Here is a 16554-nt window from a genome sequence, read left to right on the forward strand (position 1 = left end):
TTTATAACGCTCCTTAAGGAAACTGAGGCAGTGTAATTTAAATTTCCTATTAGTTTTGCAAAGAGTAGTAGACGAAGGTTAATGCTTTGAGAAACTGTTTTGTGCAAAGATTCAGAGTTTATATGTAAAAATTTCCTTAAATTATTCCCAATCTCACGGTAAAAGAATATTAGACTAGTTCTTTAACTATGTTTTCCATGTAATGTTCATAATTATACTTCCTACTTTAAAATATGACAAATAAGCAAGAGTTTTAAAATTTTGTTTTGCCATACATCACATAGTTTTTCTTAACTACATAGTAAAAACTTCATAAAATGAGAGTTTATTTTCAGCAATGAAAACATAAGAAGAAAATCTTTTTGAGACACAGTTGCTATTGTCTTTTCTTTCTCTCTCTCCCCCCCCCCCCCATTAAGAATAGTTAATACAGTTGGATCTCGTTTATCTGGCTTCCGTTGATCCTGATTTCCGGGTAATCTGAATTAATTATTATTGTTATTTTTTAGATTTTTATGTTTAAATATATAAAAGATTCAAGTTATGGTAGCGAAATGTTACTACAAGTAATAGTACGCTAAACTTTGGCTTTTTATTTCGATCTATTAATGATAAAGCCCCGCGTGCTAAAAAGTGTTGCGATTTGCCGTAAGAGGGCGTGTTCCTCACCTATTTAAGCAAGTTATCTTGTATCTTTTGGCTTATGTTTCGTTATGCTTATGTTGTGTGATGTTATGTTACATTAGTTGAAGGGAGCCGCCAGCCCTCATAATACTGGCAAGAACGAGCACTGCCTCGTTATCTTCATTCTCTTTTAAGTTTTAAATAAAAGTTAGTTTTTAAATTAGTGTTGATTTTTGGAACCACCGATAAAGCTACATAATCATATTTTATATGGTGCATTACGGCCACGAATGGAGCTGCTATGAATTTGAGTAAAAGAGAATGTACAGTGAATTAAAGCTTCTACAGAAACTAAGGTAGGCTCATAAACTTCATTATTCAGTTTATCTCAAGTTTCAATTGTACGAAAATAAGTTTAAAAAAATGACTTCAATCCAAGAATTGGAAAGCGATAAGTTTCGAAAACTTACAGCAAAGAGAACTGTTTTGCGAAGGTTAACTACTCAATTAGTCAATCAAATTGAGAAAAAGTTAAAACATGTAGGTGAAATTGATGAAGCAGAATTACGCGACGATTATGAACTTTTAATTGCAAGGTCTAACGGATTGACAGCGCTTGATAGCGAAATGTTAGAATTTATTGAACTCGAACAAATAGAGAAAGAAGTAACTTTAAATGATGAATACGAAGCTAAATGCCTAAAGTTTTCTAAAAGAATATTGCGTTATTTAGAAGATAAAAATAAAGGCAGTCGAAATTTAAGTTCTTCAAGCAACCAAAGTACAAATGCTAGAAGTAATGAAAACTCTAGACAAGGGTCAGTTAAATTACCTAAGCTAGTTATAGAAAAGTTCTCAGGAGATCCAAAGCATTGGCAAAGTTTTTGGAACAGCTTTGAAAGCACAATAGACAAAAATGAAACAATTTCAGAAGTCGAAAAATTCGCGTATTTAAAAGCCCTTTTAATCGGTCAGGCAGCTAATGTTGTGTCTGGATTCGATCTTTCAAGCGAAAACTATGATAATTGTAAAGAAATGCTAAAAAATAGATTTGGCAAAAGAGATATCATAATTAACTCTTTTATGAACAAAATAATTAACTTAGAAGAGGTTAAGAGCTCTTCCAATGTTCAAGCGCTACGGAGAATTCATGACGAAATTGAAATCGCTTTTAGAAATTTAGAGGCAATGAATGTAGAATCTAAGTCCTTCGGACTCTTATTAATGCCTATTTTGCAAAAAAAGCTACCTCATGATTTAATACTGCAATTTAATAAGCAGAGAGAGGACGGTGATATTGAAATTTCTGAATTAATTTCATTTTTAAAGAAAGAAGTGGAATGTCGGGAAATTACTTTAGCAGCATGTAATGAAAATAAAGCTTCGACAATTTCTAAAGGTTATAGTAATCAAAAGAATGTTAGTAAAAGGTACGATAGAGATATTGCTACAGCCAGTGCATTGAATACTTCCGTAAATCAAGTATGCATCTTCTGCCAAAATGCGCATAGTTCCTACAAGTGTAACATTCGTGCAACGGAAAAAATAAAACAGCTTAAAACGAATAACAGATGTTTTAAATGTTTTAAGAAATTTCATTTGAGTAGGGTTTGTAATGATAAAAGTGTTTGTTTCAAATGTAATGGGAAAAATCATCATGAATCGATTTGTTTCAGAAACAGTGACGAACGTTCTAACTCAAGTAAATCTTTAGAGCAACTTAAAACTTCGGAAAATACTTTAGTCGCTTCTAATTCAAATAATGAATCTGTAGTTCCTAACGTAAATGCAAACGCTTTTGTTTCTCAGAACTCTAGTAATGCTTTGAGCGCGAAAAATGTATTGCTACAAACGTGTACTGTAGTAATTTGTACAGAATCAGACTCGAAAACTACGCGTGCAATTTTGGACCAAGGTAGTGAACGTTCTTTCATAAAAGACACTTTGGTTAAATCTTTGAATTTAAAACCCATACGCACTGAGAAACTATCAGTTTTCGCATTCGGAGCGGAAAAACCCATTGTTAAAAATTATCCTGTGGTAGTAATTGAACTTTGCGACATGGAGTTGAAAAGCAAAATAATATTAGAATGTTTGGTAACCGACACAATTTTCTCATGTCCTGTGAAGGGTCCAAGTTTACGCTTTACTCGAAAAAATGCAGTGCTTGGGACTAAAGCCGGCCGATATTGTAGATAATGTCTCCGATTTACGACATTTGGGGGTATTAATTGGGGCCGACAAATTTTGGGATGTGGTGTTGACAGCGAGAAAAAGCATAAATAGAGATCTTCAGGCCGTTAACTCTATATTTGGGTGGTTTTTAGTGGGTTTAGACAGAAATACGTTTAGGCAAGCCAACTTTTCGAAGCATTCAAATGTATCGGTAGGAAATGCAATTGTTTTAAATGATTTAAGAATATTTTGGGAATTGGATTCTATGGGGTTAATTGAAGAATCTAGTAAATATTCCAAAAAAGATGAAGATTTAATTCATCACTTCGAAACAGATTTGCGATTTGTAGACGGGAGATACGAATGTAAATTACTTTGGAAAACCACAACTGACGGTCTCGAAAAGAATTTTGAGGTAACTAAAAGACGTTTTGAAACTTTAAAACAAAAACTGGATAAAACTCCAGAAATATTAGCGAAGTATAAGGAAATAATAGAACAGCAGTTAAACGAAAATATAGTTGAGAAATGCGCTAATGAAATCAAAGATAAAGATTATTATATGCCCCTTCGTAATAGCGAAACGACGAATGTTCGTATCGTATTTGATGCATCTTCTAGATCTGAAAATTGTAAATCCTTAAATGAATGTTTAGAAATTGGTCCTAACTTGAATCCGTCCGTTCTTGATATTATTCTTAGGTTTCGGGAGCATTATCGTAAAATGATTCAATGGGTAAACACTTGCCACATCAAATTCAAAAATCGACAAACGAATTGAAGGTTAGAAAAAACATTTTAATTAAGAACTGTTAGTTGAAACGTATATACAGTGCACATAATTTATATCGAAAATTGGGAACATAAGTCCCATCAAAAGGGGTGACTCTCGTCACATCAAAACATCGAATTTCAACATTCTTCGAAAGGTGATTCAGTGGCGACTGAACTCTTGATTCGAGTTCATGCTAGGAAGCGTTGAATGGCTGTTGCCATTCCAAATCAAATAATTTTCCACACACTCCCCACCATGAACTCTTTCAAGAGTTCATCAATATCTCAATTTCAAATAATGTATTAATTACAAACTCGTAATTTCAAAATTTCAAATACACAAAATATTAAATCAATAAATCAAAAATATGCATGAATCAAAACATTTTCAAATTTTAAATATTAAATATAATTCTAAAAATGTTAGTGAACTATACTACATATTGTTAATTACCAAATTTAAAGGTTAGTACAAAATATCAATATAAATAAATGTTCAATTTAAATTAATATAGAGTTCAAATTTCAAAAGTTCATCGAAGTTCCAAGGGATACAAGTGTTGTATCGTTCTTCGCAAAAGTCCAGAAGCAGTTTTAACTTCGTATGCGCGTACGTTATTATCCCGTCCGAGAAACGCTCTTTCAATTTTTCCGAGTTTCCAAAGCAGTTTGTTTTTAGAATCCTCTTCGATGAGCACGACATCTCCTACCTTAAGTGCAGGTTGTCTGTCTGTATTATTCAAAGAGTGAGCAGATCTGAGGTCAAGTAAATATTGCTGCTTCCATTTTATCCATAATTGCCGGAGAAGAAAAGATTGATATTTTTTCCGTTTCAAAAGTGAAGATCTTTCCGATTCATTTTCCACTATTTCAGCGAAATTGATAGGATATTGAGGTTCTCGTCCAAAATTTAGGAAGTGCATTGGTGTCAAAGGCAAAGGTTCACTATTTTCATTGTAGACGTAAGTTAGCGGTCGCAAGTTGAGGACAGTTTCTACTTCTGTAAGCAATGTAGACGTTTCTTCAAAATTTAATAAGGCTTTCCCTACAATTTTCCGCAGGCAATCTTTGACTGATTTCACAAGTCGCTCGTAAAAACCTCCCCACCAAGCAGCTCTTTCAACTATATTTTTCCAAACTATTCTTTCTTTAGTCAGAAATTGCGAAAGTAATTTGTCAGAGATAATTTTTGATAAGTCTTCTATTTCTTTTTTTGCCCTTTTAAAGGTTTTCGCGTTATCCGAATATATTACTTTACAGTTTCCTCTTCTAGCTAAAAATCTTCGAAGTGCCAATAAGAAGGAATCTGTAGTCATATCGCTAACGAGTTCAAGGTGAATTGATCTAGTAATCGCACATGTAAACAGAACTACATAAGATTTTCGAACTTCTGTAAAAATTTTCACATAAATTGGACCCGCAAAATCCAATCCGCAAACTGAGAATGGAGGCGAGGTGTTACTTCTGTCAAGTGGCAACGGAGCTGTAATTTGATTAGCAGCCTTCGAAAGATATTTTTGGCAGATTAGACACTTTTTGATTACACTTTTGACTAACTGCCGTCCTTTTGGAATCCAGAAACGTTGCCGAATTCGCGCTAAAGTACAAGCTGTTCCACCGTGCATCACTTTCTCATGTTCTCTTCTCGCGATTAAAAATGTCAGCCAGGACCGTTTTTGAAGAATAATATGATGTTTTTCTTCTGTAGATAATTCAGCAAATTCTAATCTTCCTCCTAGTCTGATAATTTCATTTTCATCCATGAATGGCAAAAAGTTAAACAAATCAGAGTATTTTTGAATCGGTTCTCCATTCTTCAAGGATTCGTAATCTTCTTTGAAAAAGATCTTCTGTTCTAATCTTATGAGATGATTCTCAGCTTCTATTGATTCTTCAGCGGTCAATGTATTTCCTATATTAGAAATCTTTCTAAATGTCATGATCGACTTCTTCACCCAAGCTGTAATCCTCACCAACTTCTCCATATTACTAAATTTAGTAATGTTGATTGCATTTTCCTTTTCTTCAACAAGACATTCACACTGAAAGATGTCCTTCGATTTCTTTCTGTATTCTAATTCTTCTGTATTTATTGCTTCATCATTTTCTGACTTCAGCCAGTATTCTGGAGAATTTTTTAGCCACTGCGGTCCTGTCAGCCAGGTTGGATCTTCTAGCAGTTTAGAAACTTTTGCTCCCCTCGACAAGGTATCTGAAGGGTTGACCTTTCCGGGGCAAAAAAACCAGTCTGAAAGTGCTGTGAATTTGCGAATTTCTTCAATCCGATTCTTGACAAAAGGTTTGAATTTTTCAGGATTTCCTTTTATCCAAAAAACTGTTATCTTCGAGTCAGACCAGAAATAGCACGGAATGTCACGTTTCAAGGATTTCAAAATATTAAAACTTAATTTTGCTGACAATACTGCAGCCATGAGCTCCAGCCGAGGCAATGTAAGAGATTTTAAAGGAGCAACTCTGTTTTTAGAAGCGACAAAGGCCGTTCGAACGTCTTCATTTCGAGATATAACACGCATGTAGGCAACTGTTCCAAATGCTTTCATACTTGCGTCACAAAAGAAATGAAGTTCAAGAGTCTTGATATCAATATTTAGGTTTTCGGAAAAATAGTGGCGTGGGATTGAAATTTCCGTCAGTTGAGGAACTTCTTCGCACCAGCTTCTCCATAACGAACTTAGATCTTCGGGTAATCTGTCATCCCAATCAATACGTAACGCCCAAATCTGTTGCATCAAACATTTAATTATCACTGTAAAAGGACCTAAAATTCCGATAGGATGAAAGATACGTCCTAAGACCTGGAGCACGTATCGTTTAGTGTCAGTTCCTCTAGAAACAAATTTGACTAGATCTCCAACATCAAAATAAAGAATGTCCTTTAAGTTGTCCCATGCTATACCTAAGACTTTGTAAGTCATATTTTCTTCTTTGAGGGGTTCGGCATAATCACTCGAAATCACTCCATGTTTTTTCTATAACTCGCGTAGGGTCTTCGAATTAGTGCGCCACTTGTGTAGTGACAAACTAGCACCTTCGAAAATTGCTATGGACTCTAATGTATGAGATAAGGCTTCATCTACAGATGCATGACTACCGATGATGTCATCGACATAAATATTATCATTTAAAAATTTTGTAGTCACCGGATATTTTTCAATATACTGTTTCAGATGATATTTCAAAGTTCCTGCCAATAAAAACGGACTGCTACTAATCCCGAATAGAACGCACGTAAATTTATAAACCTGGGGTGCAATAGAGTCGTCCGAGGGGTCATCGGTAAAGAAAAAACGAGTAACATCTCTATCTTCTTCGTTGAGCGAAATTTGCAAAAATGCTTGTTTCATGTCCGTTGTATAAGCAATGGGGTGAAAGCGAAATCTCAATAAAATATCAAATATTTCAGAATATAAATTTGGACCTACATGAAGACAGTCATTTAAAGATAAACAATTAGAATCATGAGAGGAAGCATCGAAAACTATACGCAATTTACTCGTCTCATGATCTTTCCTAATAATTTCTCTGTGGGGCAGGTAAAATTTGACTTCGTCTTCCTCATCTGGGTTAATAACTGGTTCAATAATTTTTTGTCGTAAATAGTCATCTATCACCTTTTTGTATTCAAAATACAACTCGGGGTTTCTATAAAATCTTTTTCTAAGTCTAGAAAATCTCTCTTCAGCTATCTTCCTATTATCTTTTAAATCCCGCTTTTCTAATTTCCATGGTAACCCCACTGTATACCTTTTGTTTTCATATTTGATCTGAGACTCGAATTGTCTCATGATTTCATTTTCTGTTGGGTCAGCATCTTGCTTCGAATCAATAAGACCTGAAGTCTCTAAGTCCCAAAACTTCTGAATTTGTTCTGAAATCGCGCTATTTTCTACGACTACATTCATCATTAAGGAAAAGTTATTTTCACTCTTTTTCCCTTGTAAACACCAACCGAAAATTGTTTCAACTGCAACTAGTGTTTTGCTCAAATGCTTAATATTTCCCGTTACAACGTTATAATAATAATCAGCACCAATTAAAATTGTAATGGGTTCTTTACTTTCTGGAAAATCCGCGAGTGTCATATTTTTCAACTGTTTCATTCCCTTAAAGTCTTCAACTTCGGGAGGGGGAATATTTGATCCTGATATTTCGTCTGTAACCAACAGTTCAATTTCTATTTTTAAGTCGGGAGAGTTTCTGTTGATTAACACAAGTTTGATGACATCGTAGTATTTTTCGATCGGGGTTTTACTTTCAAACGTGTACACTGATAATTTTTCTTTCCTTAGTACTTTACATTTTAATTTATTAGCTATGTTTTGCGTGGTAAAGCTACGCATCGACCCACAGTCCAGCAAAACGCGTGTACCACAGTTCGAATCTAAGATTTCATTTTTTGCTAACACGTAACTCGTTTGCAAAAGAGTCCTATTTTTATTTCCCATATGCGATACAGCAGAAATTACATTTTCCGTCCCATCGCCCATAAGAGATTCTTTATTAGATTTATCGTTACCCAAATTGTTAAACTTATAGCAAATATTTTCATTATGTTTACCGGAACAGTACTTACAATTCCTTCCCGATAAACAATCTTTCAAACGGTGTCTTAATCCAAGGCACAAAAAGCATCTACCTTGATTCTTCAATACGTTTCTCTTTTTTTCAACACTTAAGCGACAGTTGAGAACATCGTGTTCTTTTTTACAAAATAAACAACTGTCCGTTTTCTTATCAGCGAAAGATTCATTTCCATTCTTAGCAGCAACGAAAAAACCGCTGGTGGAATTTGGAGCGCTATCTTGTCTATTAGACAAAGTTGAATTTTTATTTTTGCTGTTTGATTCAAATGGCTTCGACCTACACGAATAAGTTCGTTCTCTTGTTAAAATTTCTGTTTGCAAAAAATTCAAGAATTGATTTATGTCTGGAACGCAAGAGGTTTTCTTATTTTGTTGATTATATTCCAATGCCAATTCATGGGGTATTATTTTCAATACTACTGCTAAAAGCATTGCAGAATAGGAATTTGACTCCAATCCTAAAGCGGAAAGGCACCGAACGTTAACTTCTATTTCATTGTGAATCCGTTTTAGCTTTGGAATGTCGGTAATTTTGTAAACAGGAGATAAGTTAAGCAATTTGTTCATATGGCTGTTAATTATGACATCTTTTTGTCCGAATCGTTCTTTTAATATTTGAAGCGCAGAGTCGTAATTATCATCTGAATATTCAAAACCCGCGATTGCATTAGCTGCAGGGCCGCCTAAATAACTTTTTAGGTAGTTAAACTTCTCAGTTTTTGAAAGCGTTTCATTTTCATGAATCGAGACTTTGAAAGTGTTGTAAAAGGAATAAAATTGGGTGCAATCACCGTAAAACTTTTGAATGTTCAATTTTGGAAGCTTCACGTGTTTTGTTTCGTATATTAATTTCTCGCTCATGTTCGAACTTATGTTCGCTTGGCTATTATTAGAGGATTTAATTTCCTTTAATTTTCTTTGAGCGCGAAATATTGTGTTCGAAACCTTTTCAGCGTATTCATATGCTGATATCAGTTCTTTTTCGTATTCTTCTAATTCTAACAACGGTTCGATATCTTCATCAATTTTCTTTAAAAGTTCTGCTTTAATATGCAATTGATTCAATAGCTCTTCTAGGGTCTCAAAATCTATTTGATCTACTTTAATCAAACCTTCAATAGCATTCGTTATTTTCGTGACTGCTGCTCTAATAACAGTTCGGTTTTTCTTGAGCTTTTCGAAATCCATTTTGGAAAAAAAAAATGTCTCTCTTACCTTTTGTTGTCTTCGCACTAGGTGCTAATCCATATGAAAGTCTTCTAAATCAACAAATGTCACACGCAACGAACTAAGGTTGAATGTAAGCGTTACTTTTCGGCCGCTATGCACCATATTGTAAAATGATTCAATGGGTAAACACTTGCCACATCAAATTCAAAAATCGACAAACGAATTGAAGGTTAGAAAAAACATTTTAATTAAGAACTGTTAGTTGAAACGTATATACAGTGCACATAATTTATATCGAAAATTGGGAACATAAGTCCCATCAAAAGGGGTGACTCTCGTCACATCAAAACATCGAATTTCAACATTCTTCGAAAGGTGATTCAGTGGCGACTGAACTCTTGATTCGAGTTCATGCTAGGAAGCGTTGAATGGCTGTTGCCATTCCAAATCAAATAATTTTCCACAGCATGAAATAGTATTTAGTGGAGACCTAGAAAAGGCGTTTTTGATGATTGGGATAGCTAAACAAGATCGGGGTTTTTTGAGATTTCTCTGGTTTGGGGGAATCAAACGAACAGTTCAAAATTTTGCGTATGTGCCGCACGCCGTTCGGTACCAGTATTAGCCCATTTATACTAGCCGCTACTATTAAATATCATATTAAAAAATATAAAATTAAAAACCCTGATGTATTTGAAATGCGTAATTCATCAATTTATGTAGATGATTTGTTTTATGGTGCTAAAACGGTGGAAGATGCATACAAATTGTCTGTAGATGCAGTAAATATTTTCCGTGACGCGATAATGAATTTGAGAAAATTGAAATCGAATTCAAATGAACTTAATGCTTTGTGGCTCAGGGATAATATTAAACAGGACGAAAATTTGAGTAAAAAATCAAAAATTTTAGGCATGAATTGGAATCCCATTAATGATTCTATCAATTTAGAGCTAAGTGCTGTAATTGAATCTGTGAAAAGCAAACTAAACGACACAAAAAGGACAGTTTTAAGAACTGTAGCTAAAATATTCGATCCAGTGGGATTTCTTCAACCTTTTACTGTGCGGATGAAAATATTGTTACAAGATCTTTGGCTGTTAGGTCTAAACTGGGATGAAAGTCTTCCTAGTGCTTTAAAAGGAAGGTGGAATAATTGGTGCTCAGAACTTGAGTTCTTAAAAAATCTGACTTTCCCAAGGAAATTCTTCAGTGAGGCTGATTACACGGAACTGAGCATTCACATTTTTTGCGACGCCTCTCCTAGAGCGTTTGGAGCGGTTGCTTATTTTAGATACTCTAATAGTTACGGGGAGATTAAAACTTCCTTCATAATGGCCAAGGGTAGAGTTGCACCTTTGAAAACTTTATCTTTGCCAAGATGTGAGCTAATGGGAGCTCTTATAGGTGCTCGATTAGCGAAATATTTAAAAGGCATTTTTCCGAACTTAACCGAAAATCTGTATTGTTGGAGCGATTCAACAATTGTACTACACTGGCTAAGAAGATCTCCAAATGAGTGGAAGCCCTTTGTTAGCAATCGCGTAGCAGAAATTCAGGCAATTTGCAGTCCAAATCAGTTTTTCTACTGCGATTCAAGAAATAATCCAGCAGATATGTTAACAAGAGGAGAACAAGCTGAAACAATGGCTTCTAGTCCACTGTGGCGAAATGGACCTAGTTGGCTTACCGAATCCGAAGAATTATGGCCAAAGAAAATAGCAAAGTTCAACGAGGGAGAAATGTCCATTGAAAGCAGAAAATCGCGAAACGTCCTACAAATTTCCGCTAATAGTGAACCCAAGCAATCTGATAGTTCACTATTTGATTTAGATGAATTCGGCACTTTGAAGAAAGTGTATCGTATTATCGCATGGATAATGAGATTCATCAATAACTGCAAACCAAAATCTGAAAAGTTGTGTGGACCAATTGCCGCAGAAGAAAATATGACTGCCGAAATATTTTGGAGTAAAACCACGCAAATGGAACACTTCAAAAAGGAAATTGAAACCTTATCCGATGGAAAGAATATCGGCAAAAATTCCAGCCTATATTTGTCGCATCCTGAAATTGTTGAGAATGATCTTCTGCGTTTAAAGGGGCGAATACAGTTTGCAGATTGTCAAGAATCAGCAAAGCATCCATTGATATTGCCATCAAAGTGCAGATACGTGGAACTTTTAATAATGGATGCACACGAAAGAGTATTTCATTCTGGAGTAGATGCCACACTAACAAATCTCCGTGAAAAGTTCTGGATCATTAAAGCACGACAAAGAGTTAAAACGGTTCTTCACAAGTGTTTGATTTGTAAAAGATTCAACGCGCGTCCAGGGGCTCAGCTCCACTCCCTGCAGATAGAATAATTGAGTCACCACCCTTTGCAGTAACTGGACTCGATTACGCAGGACCCTTTTATTGCAGAGAAAATAATGAAAAACATTATTTGCTTTTATTTACGTGTGCAGTTACGCGCGCGATCCACTTAGAACTGGTACCTTCCATGAACACTGAATCATTTTTACTGGCCTTCCGGCGGTTTATATCTCGACGAGAACTGTGTAATACAATTTATTCTGACAATGCAAAGTCATTTAAACGAGCAGATATTGAGTTGAAAAAAGTATTTAAATGCATTGGTCATCCTTCTGTTCAAGATTTATTTTCACATTACAATATAAATTGGAAATATATTGTAGAAAGAGGTGCATGGTGGGGAGGATTCTGGGAGAGAATGGTAAGAACAATTAAAACAAGCTTAAGAAAAATTGTTGAGCGCTCATCGCTCTCTCTCAATGAACTTGAAACGGTGTTTATTGAGATTGAAGCAATAATTAATTCTCGACCCATTACTTACGTATATGATGATCCCTCAGAACCCTCTCCCCTCACTCCTGCACATTTTTTAGTAGGTAAGCGATTGTTATCCCTCCCTCCAACGAGAATTTCAAAGGATGATTTATTAGGATCTAGAAAATCCACAGTTACAAAATTTAAACATCAGCAAAATGTGTTAAATCATTTTTGGAATCGCTGGCTAAAAAATTATCTATTAATGTTAAGATCTGCTCATGTGTGTCAGCAAACTTCAAAAAATAAGGAATTTAAGCCTAATGATGTTGTTTTAATCGAAAATGATCGTTTCCCAAGAAATATGTGGTCTTTAGGGAAAATTACTGAAATTTTTCATGGCAGGGATAACAAAGTGCGCTCTTGTTCGATCAAAACTAAGACAGGAATTATCAGAAGACCTGTTCAACTAATTTACAACTTAGAGCTCACTTGAGCAAATAGACTGTTAAGTTTGTGCACAAAATTTAAAAATTTTAGTAAGCATATTAAAATTTTTTGTTTAAATGTATTTAAAACTGTATTGTGTTAATAATTGCTTATATTTTGACAAGGTAGTCATAGAAGAAATGTTATGTTTATCATTTATGTAGATGAAAACATTAGATGTCCTATCTGGTAAGTTTGTAAACTCTAAGTAGAGTTTAGGTGGGAAGTGTTGCGATTTGCCGTAAGAGGGCGTGTTCCTCACCTATTTAAGCAAGTTGTCTTGTATCTTTTGGCTTATGTTTCGTTATGCTTATGTTGTGTGATGTTATGTTACATCAGTTGAAGGGAGCCGCCAGCCCTCATAATACTGGCAAGAACGAGCACTGCCTCGTTATCTTCATTCTCTTTTAAGTTTTAAATAAAAGTTAGTTTTTAAATTAGTGTTGATTTTTGGAACCACCGATAAAGCTACATAATCATATTTTATAAAAGAGAGGGTAGTCAACCAATTATTTGTTAAGAAACGATGTGAGAAATAATTGGTACATTTTTTAATGTCTTGTAGTAATATATTTTGCTACAAAACATGTTTTTTTTTTTTTTTTTTAATCCTAATAAGCAGTGCCGAAATAAAACATTGTTTCAATTTATAGCTAGTAACCCTTTTAGTTTAGTGTAGAACAGATAAAAAATGAACATTTCGTTCCTGTAAAAGAAGCTTATTTTACATGCCATAAACAAATAAGAGTTTTTGTATTTTATAAATTGTGTTATGAAAAATTTCTCCGAGAAAGCTTAAGTATAAAAGAAGCGTCTTCTTTTATTTCATCGGAAAAGCTCCTTGTAACGGTTTTTTTTAAACAAAAACAATAACATTGTTAGTTTTCACAGGTGATCTTTAAAAAAATTGAAAAACCATCTATAAATTTAATTATGGTAGAAAGACTAAGTTTAAAAACCTAATGTATTAAACTAATTTAAAAAAAAAGAAGATAAAATAGCCACAAAGCGGAGTCTTGACTGACATAAGGAGATAGAGTAAAAGCATTGAACATGGGGGGAGGGGTGTTTTTTGTTTTTGTCACCCGTAACTGACAAGATTAGGAAAACAATAATAAAATCGAGCAAAAGCTGAAATTTAGGATTCTGGAATTCTGGAGGAGAGAGAGGTTGCCTAGGCAAATTTTACACAAAATGCATTCGTAATTTATACTTGTATTTTAATTTAAACTTTCGTTAAGTCATAAAAAATATAAATGAGTTGATTCTGAAAATTGTACAAACTATATGTTTACATGAAACATTAAAAGTTTTTTTAAGATGGGGAGGGGGGAGGTACACCAAAAATTACTACCGCGGGTGACAACCATGCTAGAAACGCTACTGCAATATCATTGCATTTTGTGATTCTATGTTGATTTACTCAACCCGATTGTAGAAACGTTACGAAAAAAGTGTTTAGTTTGTTCAGTCAGAATGTTTGGTGGGTAGTCTGTGACTCATAAATCGATAGTACAATTTCACTTTGAGCACCGGTGCTTTAAAACACCTTTCAGCAGTTTGTAGTGCATTGAATAGTCACGCAGAAACGCAGCTTTGTCTCAGCTTTCAAGAATATAACAAATTTCTGTATTACTACATGAGTACCTTAAAGTGATGACAATAATGTAGAAAATTGGACTTCAGACTGCATTTCCCTTGTATGATTTGCCACCATAATTTGTTTCTTATGACATAAAATACACCTTGGCAAGATAACACACACCAGAACTTAGTCTCGAACCGTTGTGCTGAAAACGTTTCTCGATCCACTGTGCCATCAAACACATGTGTCCCGCATGCATATTATTAACTTTTCTCTTAAATATAGATACCGAGTGATCAAATAACATCATCATTGCGCGCCAGATACTACATATGATATCTTGACAAACTTAGAATGTTTTTTTGCACTAATTTAGAACGTTTACACTAATAGCATTGTACTAATTAATTTCAACACTAATTAGATTTTGTCTACATTTTGGTTTTCCATGCAAATGCGTATCGTCAACAGACCACATTAGTGAGGGAAAAAAAAGTTAGTCCTTCTAAACATTCCGTCGAATGGAATGACTTTGTGCTAGCATCGGGTGAGATTGTGGCACATTATATATATGTATAAATACCAATACAAAATGGTCAAATTAAAATACGCTAAAGATATAAAGCAGATTGCAGCCAATTTCAAACCATACAAATGTTACAAGAACAACAACTACCTCTTATAGTTATGCCACAATCTATTTGGCGCAATCTAACCCCTGCTGTAGCTATAAGTCTCCTCATTCGACGGTAATAATAAATCCTCCCATGAGTAAGTAAGTATGCTAAGAATATAAAGGGATTTACGTAGCAATCAACTACACAGGTTCAAATGATAATGGAATAACTCAAACATTTTTCTAATTGAGTTACGTTTGTATTTGTGTGGGTTCCTCTTTTGTTCCTCAAATAAGTGTACCGATTGAGAAAAACAAATACAAAAATATATTGACCATTATGAGCACACGAAAATTGTCTAGTAACTTAAACTACTGATCAGGTGAGAATGACAGAGGCATAAATCTATTTCCTGGCCGTTGGTTGTACCTGCTGCCAGAATTTTCTTCTATGAGGAGCAGTCCGTGCATGCATTTGACTTTTTTCCCGAAACTCATTGTAAATCTTACAACGACAGGATCTTAAGTCGTTTAAAGTTACTTTGAATTAAATTAAAAGTAACTTTTCATAAGATTTGATGCATGATGAAAAAGTATATATGACGTAATAAGAAGCAAAGGGTTGTAAGTACACTTTTTAAAGTTTTGAGTAAAACGCATTTAAAGTTCTGATCCTAGGTAGGCTTTCATTGAAATTGTTTTCTAAATTTTTCTACACTGTAAAAAAATTCCGAAACTTTACTGCTAATTTCCGTGGAACGTTACGGGATTTCACGGGTATTCATCTCTTTCCCCGTAAAATCACGTATATCTTTGCAAAAAATTTTCCCAAATTACTACAAGCTGCACGAATGCAGACTCCACACTAGTGTGAAAAATATTTTTATCGACCAGTTTCAAGATTAACTGAGTGTGTTTATTAAGTGTATCGTCTTTAGTTAAGATTACGGCCCGTCCACGTTAACTAATCTCCCAATGGGAATGAATAAGTCTCTGGATAGCTGCAGATTTTCAAGACAATAATTGCAGGCAAGGGAGATGCTTGGTTCTTACATGCAATTCTGCCTTAGCTTTGGCCATAGTTGCATTGATGCTTTTGGAGCTTTCTTAGTAACTCTGGAAGGTTCTAATCAACTGCATTAAATCTACCGAATTTCTTTTGACGGTTCTAGATTGGCTTTAACCGGTGAGATCTCCATATTCTTCAGAAAGCTTCAGTGTTAATTTCAGGAAGGATACTGACTTTTGCGGAAAATGTTCCTGGTTTTTGCAAGATATGTTACTGGCAGAAACTGGGCACATTGGCTGCTCCATATTTTCCAGGAACATTTCTGAATCGTTTTTACGGTGTATACAGCAACAACTATTACCTGGACTACTAAAACAATCTCTTGCCCTAACGCAGAGGAGGAGGTGCTGGGTTATCTCCAAATATTTAATGTTATCACTTACACCCCTTTACTTCTCACTGCCTCATATGTTTAAATAGAAATCCTTCTCCTTAAATTAAAACTTACTCAGTCACATTTCTTTCTTTCTTTTTTTAGCAGAAATTTTTTTCAAAACTTTCAATCACTCCAAACTAAATTAGGATGACTTACGTCACTCTCATTTCAACGGATTCTCTTTTTTAGATATATCTCATGTCATACATTTTCTAAAAAGTTTTGCCTGAATTAACTTTATCGTCATTCATTTTGAATCACCAGTTTGCTGTTTGCACA

Source organism: Uloborus diversus, chromosome 3, assembly GCF_026930045.1.
Source record: "Uloborus diversus isolate 005 chromosome 3, Udiv.v.3.1, whole genome shotgun sequence".
Classification (NCBI taxonomy): Eukaryota; Metazoa; Arthropoda; class Arachnida; order Araneae; family Uloboridae; genus Uloborus; species Uloborus diversus.